This window comes from Curcuma longa, chromosome 16 (genome assembly GCF_044706935.1).
Source record: "Curcuma longa cultivar G26 ecotype Majalengka, Jawa Barat chromosome 16, ITB_CL_G26_1.1, whole genome shotgun sequence".
NCBI classification, from domain to species: Eukaryota; Viridiplantae; Streptophyta; class Magnoliopsida; order Zingiberales; family Zingiberaceae; genus Curcuma; species Curcuma longa.
Window position 1 is genome coordinate 8,730,442 of NC_133876.1, and position 11,496 is coordinate 8,741,937.

General features: G+C 50.9%; 1 pseudogene; it reads right to left on the reverse strand.

Moving 5' to 3' along the window:
• Positions 1-558: 558 nt before the first annotated feature.
• LOC141847345 (putative lipid-binding protein AIR1) lies at positions 559-1,039 on the reverse strand (annotated as a pseudogene).
• Between the last annotated feature and the right edge of the window lie 10,457 nt (positions 1,040-11,496).

Sequence of the window (11,496 nt, forward strand, 5' to 3'; positions counted from 1 at the left end):
TCTTCACTGAAATCCTAACTTGAACGTCAGAGTGATCTATCGAGTCCCTTAGCATCAATCTTGTCGGGTCCCCAGCATTAGTCCAACCTTTTCTTAATTTGGTTTAGATTAGCCTGCCGAATTCCAGCATCAATCCAACCTCTTCTTTGGTCAGTCCAATCTCTTCTTTGGTTCGGCCGATAAAGATCCGCCCCTTCATCCAACCCGAAGACCATCCACGTCGGATAGTTCGCTGATTGATGGCTTGACCATCCGCGATATTTAACCAAAACATGCATCAACCAAAATAATAACGTGTGCAATAATTTAGGATTTGATTAAATAAGAAAAAAATTAAAAGCACACCACAGTGATTCGTAGACAAGTAAACTCAACTTACAAGAATTATTTTTCCTGAAAGATTCAACTTAGAAGGGCAGAACCACATTGATTCTTAATCAAAAGAAAAGCTCAACGTTCGCAATCTCAGATTCAACTGAATACACGATCAGATTATTCACTGCGATCTTTCCCAAAGAGAACCATATGTCATAGTAATCGATGCATGCAGTGGCTGGCTTTAATAGCAGAGGAAGCCGGTGGGCACCTTCTTCCCGCAGTAGTTGACGAGCAGGCTGAGGCTGATGGGGAGGTTTAGCTGGAGGCCGAGGATATATGTTTCCCTTGAGCGCGGTGCAGAGGCAGACGGCGGCTTCCAGATCGGCCAGCCCCTGCAGCAGCGTGCAGCAGGGCTCCTTGGGCGGGGTGCCCAGCGTTACGTTCAGCAGGCCAATGAGCACGTTGGCGCACACCCCCAGCTTCAGCGCGTCCCTCGGGCACTTCGCCTCCGCCGGCGGCGTTGGCGCCGGACTCGGTGGCCTCGGAGGCGTCGGCGTCGGAGTCGGCCGCGCGCCATGGCGCAGGCGGCCCGGGCTTAGGAGGCTTGTGGTGGCACTCGTGCGGCCTCGGGCAGCAGTCGCCGCAGGGAGCGACGAGGTTGAAGAAGGTGAGGTTGAGAGTCAGGAAGAGAGCAAGCTGGAACGCTGCTGAAAGCCTCATCTTCTTCTCGTTAATTTCCTTGTGAACTGAAGAGGACGGCAAAGGAATTCCTCTTATAGGCTTGAGTTTATCAGAAGGTTCCTCCTGTACGCCTCTCAATGGATGAGAGTCTTTGCCGACAGTGCCCTGTACGGAAATGGGTATGTATTGAGAATGAAGGGATTTATTTCGCTCGCGCAGCCTTACTGTATATTTGTTTTGGATTCAGCCTTTTTAAAGGAAGAATGTACCTTGACCCGCGTAGATATTGAGTCTAGTCCATCAATATTGCCTTTATGAAATGAAAGAGCTCTTTTATCGCAGGGAAAGAAAACTACCATATCAGGTACACCATTGACGTAATACTAGTAATTTGCCATTTAAATCAATAGATCTTTCGTATCCTAAATATATAGTAAGGGTTGAATAACGTTGGCCCTAACATATATTGGGAATTTCTTTATAGTATGGCGGAATTTATATCTGCCGCACTTACTATAATATAAGTTCTAATCCAACGAACTTACAAAGGAGGGCACGACCTACGACAGTGACGTGAAGGAGATGATTGAATTAGTTTCGATGGGGTTCTTTCTCCGTCGAACCTAGTTAGGAGCCTAACCCAAGATGGATATTTCTAGGCTGAGGTTCGAAAAAAGGCAAAAATAGATTCCAGAATTGAATTACTGAAGTTTCACCTTTCCGGGCAAGCATAACATAAATATGCAGGTTGAGTTCAAAAGCATAGTTTCGATAAGCAAATCAATTCAATCTAGGTCCTTAGAAATCCCACTTCCAAGCCTGCCACCAGACCTAAAGGAAGCAAAGCCAGCCGGCCGTCCTCCTCTCCTGCGCCTATTGCGATTTTGAGCTTTTCCTTTCTCGCAGGTTGAATTGAAGTGAAGTGAACCAGTGGTCGATTTCCCACGGGGTTCAAAAAGAGATTACAGTGCCTGCCCCAAAGACCTTGATTCTGATTATTACCTAATTCATCTAACCGAACCAAAAAACCAAGCCCTTTTATAAATTATAAAGACAGAATTAAGACTTAATCAATCGACCACCGAGCCTTTCTTTGTAGGCGGCGAAGGGCAGGTTATAACTCTTCCCTTTGACCCTTCGCTTAAATAGAAAATGACTTCAATGGTCATCCTATATTGCGAATGAGTCTGGACCATCTCATATTGTAGTATAAAAATGAGTATGACTTGGCGCCCTCTTTCAACGGTATAACAACCTTCCCAATCACTTGGTTCAATCCTTACCTGAGGACTCCGCATGCACCTTCGCTCTCTTGCTAGAGCTGGTTCTAAGCCTACCTTTTCCTTCCCCACCCACCGGTCCATTACTTCGAAAATGACTGATAAACAATTATTCCAAGTGAAACGATAAGCATATTGGCTTGGGTGAACCACCTTATCTTACCAGACATTGATGTCTGACCGAACATCTCATTTGTAGATTTGAACTTCCCCCTTATTAAGCTAGCTAGCGGTAGCGAAAATCGAACAAAGGAGAACATGAGTTAATGCATTCCGAGATCGAATTAGTGATCCACCCCGTACATCTGATAACATTGTATACAAGGAATGTGACCCATCTGATAGAGAAAATCGATAGCTTAGTCAGAAAGAGACCAACCACAGAAGTAATTGAATCATAGTTAGGTTAGGTTGTCCAGTCATTCGCAGTGAAATCTTCCTGTTCGCTATATCAGATAAAGACATAGAATAGAGTTAATGACCCAACTCCTGCCAATCGAGTCGGTCTAGCTATCACCTACTATCATCTCCAAAAAAAGAGCTAAAGAAGCAACACCTATAAAAAGAAAGCTCTAGTGAAACCATCAAGCATCCGGGTTCGGTGGCGGCGGCGCCTGGGAAGCGCTGAAGGCGTCATGAGGGCGTAGCGGAGGGCGGTGGCGGCGATGGTGCCGCGGCCGATACGGCCACGACCACGGTCGCGGTTGCGGCCGCGACGGGGGGGGGGGGGGGGGGGGGGGGGGGGGGGGGGGGGGGGTGGTGGATGGGGGGGGGGGGGCTTTAAAGCCAGGGTTGGCGCTGGAGCAGCGGGGGCGGCTGGAACGGCAGCAGCAGCAGCAGCGGCTGCGGCGGAGACGATGGCAGCGGCGTCGGCGCCGGCGGTGGCGGCGGAGGCGGCGGCATCGGCGTGGGAACCGGCGATGCCGATGGCGGCGAGGGCGGCAGCAGCTATATCGATGGAGGCGGTTCCAGCGGCGGCTGCGATGGCTTCGGCGGCGGATTTAGCAGCAGTGGCGTTGTCGCCGGCTTTGACAGCAACAACGACAGCAGTCATGGCGGTGACCATCGCCGTCACGACTTCGTCACTCATTGAGCTAGACCTAGAAAGGAAATGCAAAAAGAGTTCTTCGCATTTATACACTACAAAAAAAATAGTAATTAGCGACCGAAAATTCGGTCGCTAATCGGTCGCTAAATCCGATTAACGACCGATTAGCGACCGAAAAAAAGAATCGTTAAAAAATTTGTCGTAAATTGATTTAGCGATCGAAATCGCATTCAGTCGCTAATTAGCGACCGAATTTTATTTCGGTCGCTAATATTAGCGACCGAATTTTATTTCCGTCGCTAAAATTAGCGACCGAATTTTATTTCGGTCGCTAAAATTCGCGACCGAATCCAATTTCGGTCGCTAATTTTAGCGACCGAATTCGATTTCGATCGCTAATATTAGCGACCGAAATCAATTTCGGACGCTAATTAAGCTCTAGTGAAATCATCAAGCATCCGGGTTCGGTGGCGGCGGCGGCGGTGGCTCTTGGGCAGCGCTGAAGGCGTCAGTGAGGGCGTAGTGGAGGGCAGTGGCGGCGATGGTGCCGTGGCCGATACGGCCACGACCACGGCCGCGGTTGCGGCCGCGACGGGGGGGGGGGGGGGGGTGGTAGATGGGGGTGGCAAAGCCAAGGTTGGCGGCTGGAGCAGCGGGGGCAGCGGCGGCTGGAACGGCAGCAGAAGCAGCAGCGGCTGCGGCGGAGACGGTGGCAGCGGCGCCGGCGGTGGCAGCGTGGGAACCGGCGATGCCGATGGCGGCGAGGGCGGCAGCAGCTATATCGATGGAGGCGGTTCCAGCGGCGGCTGCGACGGCTGATTAGCAGTAGTGGCGTTGTCGCCGGCTTTGACAGCAACAACGACAGCAGTAATGGCGGTGACCATCGCCGTCACGGCTTCGTCACTCATTGAGCTAGACCTAGACAGGAAATGCAAAAAGAGTTCTTCGCATTTATACACTACAAAAAAAACAGTAATTAGCGACCGAAAATTCGGTCACTAATCGTTCGCTAAATCCGATTAACGACCGATTAGCGACCGAAAAAAAGAATCGTTAAAAAATTCATCGTAAATTGATTTAGCGACCGAAATCGCATTCGGTCGCTAATTAGCGACCGATCGCATTTTAATTTCGGTCGCTAATATTAGCGACCGAATTTTATTTCGGTCGCTAAAATTAGCGACCGAATTCGATTTCGATCGCTAATATTAGCGATCGAAATCAATTTCGGTCGCTAATTAAGCTCTAGTGAAATCATCAAGCATCCGGGTTCGGTGGTGGCGGCGGCGGCGGCGCCTGGGCAGCGCTGAAGGCGTTAGTGAGGGCGTAGCGGAGGGCGGTGGCGGCGATGGTGCCGCGGCCGATACGGCCACGACCACGGCCGCGGTTGCGGCCGCGACGGGGGGAGGGGGGTGGTGGATGGGAGGGCAAAGCCAGGGTTAGCGGCTGGAGCAGCGGGGGCGGCTGGAACGGCAACAGCAGCTGCAGCGGCTGCGGCGGAGACGGTGGCAGCTGCGCCGGCGGCGGCGGTGGCGGTGGAGGCGGCGGCGGCGTGGGAACCGGCGATGCTGATGGCGGCGAGGGCGGCAGCAGCTATATCGATGGAGGCGGTTCCAGCGGCGGCTGCGACGGCTTCGGCGGCGAATTTAGCAGCAGTAGCGTTGTCGTCGGCTTTGACAGCAACAACGACAGCAGTCATGGCGGTGACCATCGCCGTCACGGCTTCGTCACTTATTGAGCTAGACTTAGAAAGGAAATGCAAAAAGTGTTCTTCGCATTTATACACTACAAAAAAAACAGTAATTAGCGACCGAAAATTCGGTCGCTAATCGGTCGCTAAATCCGATTAACGACCGATTAGCGACCGAAAAAAAGAATCGTTAAAAAATTCGTCGTAAATTGATTTAGCGACCGAAATCGCATTCGGTCGCTAATTAGCGATCGAATTTTATTTCGGTCGCTAATATTAGCGATCGAATTTTATTTCGGTCGCTAAAATTAGCGACCGAATTTGATTTCGGTCGCTAATTTTAGCGACCGAATTCGATTTCGATCGCTAATATTAGCGACCGAAATCAATTTCGGTCGGTAATTAAGCTCTAGTGAAATCATCAAGCATTCGGGTTCGGTGGCAGCGGCGGCGCCTGGGCAGCGCTGAAGGCGTCAGTGAGGGCGTAGCGGAGGGCGGTGGCAGCGATGGTGTCGCGGCCGATACGACCGCGGTTGCGGCCGCGACGGGGGGGGGGGGGGGGGGTGGTGGATGGGGGGGGGGCAAAGCCAGGGTTGGCGGCTGGAGCAGCGGGGGCGGCGGCGGCTGGAACGGCAGCAGCAGCAGCGTCTGCGGCGGAGACGGTGGCAGCGGCGGCGGCGGCGGCGGTGGCGGCGGTGGCGGCGGCGGCGTGGGAACCGGCGATGCCGATGGCGGCGAGGGCGGCAGCAGCTATATCGATGGAGGCGGTTCCAGCGGCGGCTGCGGCGGCTGCGACGGCTTCGGCGGCGGATTTAGCAGCAGTGGCGTTGTCGCCGACTTTGACAGCAACAACGACAGCAGTCATGGCGGTGACCATCGTCGTCACGGCTTCGTCACTCATTGAGCTAGACCTAGAAAGGAAATGCAAAAAGAGTTCTTCGCATTTATACACTACAAAAAAAACAGTAATTAGCGACCGAAAATTCGGTCGCTAATTGGCCGCTAAATCCGATTAACGACCGATTAGCGACCGAAAAAAAGAATCGTTAAAAAATTCGTCGTAAATTGATTTAGCGACCGAAATCGCATTCGGTCGCTAATTAGCGACCGAATTTTATTTCGGTCGCTAATATTAGCGACTGAAATTGATTTCGATCGCTAATATTAGCGATCGAAATCGATTTCGGTCGCTAAAATTAGCGACCAAATCCGATTTCGATCGCTAATATTAGCGACCGAAATCAATTTCAGTCGCTAATTAAGCTCTAGTGAAATCATCAAGCATCCGGGTTCGGTGGCGGCGGCTCCTGGGCAGCACTGAAGGCGTCAGTGAGGGCGTAGCGGAGGGCGGTGGCGACGATGGTGCCGCGGCCGATACGACCACGACCGCGGTTGCGGCCGCGACGGGGGGGGGGGGTGGTGGATGGGGGGGGGGGCAAAGCCAGTGTTGGCGGCTGGAGCAGCGGGGGCGGCGACGGCTGGAACGGCTGCGGCGGAGACGGTGGCAGCGGAGGCGGCGGCGGCGTGGGAACCGGCGATGCCGATGGCGGCGAGGGCGGTAGCAGCTATATCGATGGAGGCGGTTCCAGCGGCGGCTGCGACGGCTTCGGCGGCGGATTTAGCAGCAGCGGCGTTGTCGCCGGCTTTGACAGCAACAATGACAGCAGTCATGGCGGTGACCATCGCCGTCACGGCTTCGTCACTCATTGAGCTAGACCTAGAAAGGAAATGCAAAAAGAGTTCTTCGCATTTATATATAAATGCGATCGAAAATTCGGTCGCTAATCGGTCGCTAAATCCGATTAACGACCGATTAGCGACCGAAAAAAAGAATCGTTAAAAAATTCATCGTAAATTGATTTAGCGACCGAAATCGCATTCGGTCACTAATTAACGACCGAATTTTACTTCGGTCACTAAAATTAGCGATCGAATTTTATTTCGGTCGCTAAAATTAGCGACGAATTTGATTTCGGTCGCTAATTTTAGTGACCAAATTCGATATCGATCGCTAATATTAGCGACCGAAATCAATTTCGGTCGCTAATTAAGCTCTAGTGAAATCATCAAGCATCCGGGTTCGGTGGCGGCGGCGGCGGCGACGACTGGGCAGCGCTGAAGGCGTCAGTGAGGGCGTAGCGGAGGGCGGTGGCGGCGATGGTGCCGCGGCCGATACGGCCACGACCATAGCCGCGGTTGCGGCCGCGACGGCCGGGGGGGGGGGGCAAAGCCAGGGTTGGCGGCTGGAGCAGCGGGGGCGGCGGCGGCTGGAACAACAGCATCGGTTGTGGCGAAGACGGTGGCAGCGGCGCCGGATGCGACGGTGGCGGCGGAGGTGGCGGCGGCGTGGGAACCGACGATGCCGATGGCGGCGAGGGCGGCAGCAGCTATATCGATGGAGGCGGTTCCAGCGGCGGCTGCGACGGCTTCGGCGCCGGATTTAGCAGCAGTGGCGTTGTCGCCGGCTTTGACAGCAACAACGATAGCAGTCATGGCGGTGACCATCGCCGTCACGGCTTCGTCACTCATTGAGCTAGACCTAGAAAGGAAATGCAAAAAAGCCTTTGAGGGTGAGGCTTTGCCAAAAAGCCTTTGAGTGTGAATGAGTCCACCAGATTTGGCTCATCTTGTCCGTAGACACGGCTACGGTAAAGACACATCAAATCCGTTGACAGCTGGCCACTTGCTAAAAGTGTGCAGATTCTTCCTGGAGGAGGCCTTGCTTGATAGGAGACGCCTTTGGGATGGAGGAGGATGCTGGATGTTGTGAGCAGGCTGGGGAGCTATTGAGGCGGCGACTACTACTACAGGCTGTGACTACTGTTTAGAGGCTGTTGATGCGTAGGGCTGGGTGCAGTGATGCTGTAGCGGATCTGATGTTGACGTGATGCTGGCTGTTACAGCAGCAGGCTGCTGAGATGTGGAGGCACTGATCTGGAGGTACAGGAACATCCCACATGACATGATGTTTGTCCAGGCTGAGGCACCTACATGTTAGATAGAGCATGAGTGATGTTGATATTGATGGTACACATGAGAGCACTTACATGTCTGGCCATGACACTTACTCAGATCTGACAGTTCGTCAGACATGACATGAGATAGCGTCATTGGTTCACCTTGTATATTTTGTGCTATTTGCTTGATGATATATATATTTACCTTCATCAAAAAAAAAAGAAAGGAAATGCAAAAAGAGTTCTTCACATTTATACACTACAAAAAAAACAGTAATTAGCGACCGAAAATTCGGTCGCTAATCGTTCGCTAAATCCGATTAACGACCGATTAGCGACCGAAAAAAAGAATCGTTAAAAAATTCGTCGTAAATTGATTTAGCGACCGAAATCGCATTCGGTCGCTAATTCGGTCGCTAATATTAGCGACCGAATTTTATTTCAGTCGCTAAAATTAGCGATCGAATCCAATTTCGGTCGCTAAAATTAGCGACCGAATCTGATTTCGATCGCTAATTTTAGCGACCGAATTCGATTTCGGTCGCTAATTAAGCTCTAGTGAAATCATCAAGCATCCGGGTTCGGTGGCGGCGGCGGCGGCGGTGCCTGGGCAGCACTGAAGGCGTCAGTGAGGGCGTAGCGGAGGGCGGTGGCGGCGATGGTGCCGCGGCCGATACGACCACGACCACGGCCGCGGTTGCGGCCGCGACGGGGGGGGGGGGGGGGTGGTGGATGGGGGGGGGCAAAGCCAGGGTTGGCGGCTGGAGTAGCGGGGGCGGCTGGAACGGCAGCAGCAGCAGAAGCGGCTGCGGCGGAGACGGTGGCAGCGGCGCCGGCGGCGGCGGTGGCGGCGGAGGCGGCGGCGGCGGCGTGGGAACCGGCGATGCCGATGGCGGCGAGGGCGGCAGCAGCTATATCGATGGAGGCGGTTCCAGCGGTCGCTGCGACGGCTTCGGCGGCGGATTTAGCAGCAGTGGCGTTGTCGCCGGCTTTGACAGCAACAACGACAGCAGTCATGGCGGTGACCATCGCCGTCACGGCTTCGTCACTCATTGAGCTAGACCTAGAAAGGAAATGCAAAAAGAGTTCTTCGCATTTATACACTACAAAAAAAACAGTAATTAACGACCGAAAATTCGGTTGCTAATCGGTCGCTAAATCCGATAAACAGTAATTAGCGACCGAAAAAAAGAATCGTTAAAAAATTCGTCGTAAATTGATTTAGCGACCGAAATCGCATTCGGTCGCTAATTAGCGACCGAATTTTATTTCGGTCGCTAAAATTAGCGACCGAATTTTATTTCGGTCGCTAATTTCGGTTTATTTCGGTCGCTAAAATTAGCGACCGAATTCGATTTCGATCGCTAAAATTAGCGACCGAATTCGATTTCGATCGGTAGCGACCGAATTCGATTTCGATTTCGATCGCTAAAATTAGCGACCGAATTCGATTTCGGTCGCTAATATTAGCGATCGAATTCGATTTCGGTCGCTATTTAAGCTCTAGTGAAATCATCAAGCATCCGGGTTCGGTGGCGGCGACGGCGACCGAAAAAAGAGTTCTTCGCATTTATATATAAATGCGACCGAAAATTCGGTCGCTAAATCCGATTAACGACCGATTAGCGACCGAAAAAAAGAATCGTTAAAAAATTCGTCGTAAATTGATTTAGCGACCGAAATCGCATTCGGTCGCTAATTAGCGACCGAATTTTATTTCGGTCGCTAATATTAGCGACCGAATTCGATTTCGATCGCTAATATTAGCGACCGAAATCAATTTCGGTCACTAATTAAGCTCTAGTGAAATCTTGATGCATCCGGGTTCGGTGGCGGCCGCGGCGTGAATCTCCGCCGCCACCGCTGCCGCCGGCGCCGCCACCGAAAATTCAACGATGGCGCCGCCGCCGCCGCCACCGAACCCGGATGCTTGATGATTTCACTAGAGCTTAATTAGCGACCGAAATTGATTTCGGTCGCTAATATTAGCGATCGAAATCGAATTCGGTCGCTAAAATTAGCGATCGAAATCAGATTCGGTCGCTAATTTTAGCGACAGAAATAAAATTCGGTCGCTAATATTAGCGACCGAAATAAAATTCGATCGCTAATTAGCGACCGAATGCGATTTCGGTCGCTAATCGATCGTTAATCGGATTTAGCGATCGAATTTTCGGTCGCATTTATATATAAATGCGAAGAACTCTTTTTGCATTTCCTTTCTAGGTCTAGCTCAATGAGTGACGAAGCCGTGACGGCGATGGTCACCGCCATGACTGCTGTCGTTGTTGCTGTCAAAGCCGACGACAACGCCACTGCTGCTAAATCCGTCGCCGAAGCCGTCGCAGCCGTCGCTGGAACCGCCTCCATCGATATAGCTGCTGCCGCCCTTGCCGCCATTAGTCTGAGAAAATTAGCAACAAGTTAAAAAGTTATTATTTCACGATGGCAATGAAAAGTAAATAGAAAGAAGCATATCAACCAAATGCAGGAAATAGATCGCAAAGTAATTATTTTTATATACAAGAAGAAGGCGGGGGCGGCGAGGGCGGCGACGGTGGCGGCCGAGGCGGCGGCGGGGGCGGTGGCGCGGCGGCCGGGGCGGCGGCCGGGGCGGCAGCAGCGGCGGCGGGGGTGGTAGCGGTGCGGCGGGGGTGGTCTTCTTTTTCTTGGCGCCATGACAGTGTCGAAATTAGCCTGAGAAATAAGCAACAAGCTAAAAAGTTATTATTTCACGATGACAATGAAAAGTAAATAGAAAGAAGCATATCAACCACTAGGGGTGAACAAAAATTCGGTTAAACCGAATAAACCGAACCGAATTTTTAATTCGGTTCAGTTATTTCGGAAGTTCGGTTATTTTTTTTAAAAAAATCGGTTAATTCGGTTAGGTTTCGGTTTTAAATTTTCTTATTCGGTTAAATCGAATAAACTGAATTAATTAAATTTAAAAAATAATTTATAAATTTTAAGTAAATAAATGTATAAATCTCTGATTTATTAGTAAAATTTTTATAATATTTACAAAAAATCGGTTAATTCGGTTGAAAACCGAATTAATTGATAAAATTTCGATTCGGTTTATTCGGTTTTTATTGGGAAATTCGGTCGGTTCGGTTGATTCGAAAAAAATCGGTTTATTCGGTTTTCGATTAATTCGGTTCGGTTCGGTTTTAACCGAATACTCACCCCTAGCAACAAGATCAGTGTCCAGAAAAAAAAAAATAAAGGAAGCATCCAGAGAGAAGATGACATATCTAACAAATAGTTTCCAAAATTGATAATATAAATAATTAGAACAGTTTTAGCCCAAAGGGTCCTGAGTTGATGTTAAGTTCCTAAGAATTAATATTAAGGTTTTAAATATATGTTCAGGTTGGTGTTAAGGTCCTAAGAGTCATAATGTTTCTTCATCGGATGGCCACTGGTATAACCGTCGCCGTGGGGGAGATTTAAGTGACCGTGGGGGAGTTTTAAGTGGCCATGGGGGAGTTTTAAGTGGGGGAGTATTAAGTGCAAAGG